Source organism: Colias eurytheme, chromosome 4 (genome assembly GCF_061535395.1).
Source record: "Colias eurytheme isolate Ceu_HAF_F1 chromosome 4, ilColEury1 Martin Lab GWU primary, whole genome shotgun sequence".
Lineage (NCBI taxonomy): Eukaryota > Metazoa > Arthropoda > Insecta > Lepidoptera > Pieridae > Colias > Colias eurytheme.
In genome coordinates, this window is record NC_142983.1 from 4,759,946 (window position 1) to 4,761,131 (window position 1,186).

Genomic DNA, 1,186 nt, shown 5'->3' on the forward strand with positions numbered 1-1,186 from the left:
CTCTACATAGATGTATTTTGGTAATAGATGTGCTATACTGGATGGAACTGTTTTTGAGGTTCAGCATATGTTATTTTTGATGTGATTACTATTTTGTACATTTGTGATTTTGTATAATATAATTCATATACAGAATCTAACTTTACATGTTAACTATGCCCATTTAATTAGAGCTAAAGAAATGAAGAATTACTCAACTCTACATCTCTATGCATACAAAATACCTACACAATGCGGATTGCAAAGATTAATATATTTAATAGAAAAGTTTGTCGTATTTACATAAGCGAATATTTACACTTTTTACTTCTGAATTATACATTTGTTTTCTTTTTATCTATCATTCCGGGAAGAATCAGCTAAATGTCAATTAAATAAAATATCCAATAACACCTATGTAAATTTTATAGTTTTCTTGACTATTGTTCTATGAAGCGCTTATTGATTCGAACTTATGATTAATAAAGTTTATTACCTACATTGGAATTAGAGAGAGATTAATTTCATTAAAAAATAAAGTTCACATCTATAAGTTGGTACGTCGTAGCGCTCGTAGCGAGCACTTAGCTGGTAGCCCGCGGCACTCTGATTTATGTCCCGCCGACGTTCCACCGTGACAATTTATTTCAATTAACGCCTGCTCCGCCCCTAGCTGTTTACACCAAATTATAACAAATCAAAATCAAATAAATAATTGAGACATTCGCGTAGGTACCGAATTAAAATATTTTTTACTTAATCTGTAAACATTTTTTTCAACCCCTGGGTGTATCTGTCGTACCTACTTTTTTCCTCAATTGAATGCTAAACAGTTTACTGAGTGAATCCCAATTGTTCCAGAGAATTCATTTGTTCGCTAAAAGCGTGACTATTCTCAAATCCAACGACGCTTGGCAAACAAAGAGCGGCGGCTCGCGAAAAAGTCCTTTTAAAAATGTTGCGGCACGTACGCGAAGGAGGGGCATCCATTACAGCGAAGTGCTGGATGTTGTTTTAACGATCTAAATCAACTGAAGAGTAAATAACTTTCCACTGTCCGCTCGAATTAACTCAATTATTTTCGGCTGAATAACAATTTTTAAAATATAATAATTAATGTACGAAAGGGATTAGGACACATTTTTATAATTTCACGGATCAATAAAAGAGTTGTTTAATTGATATATCAATTTATTACAAAAAAAAA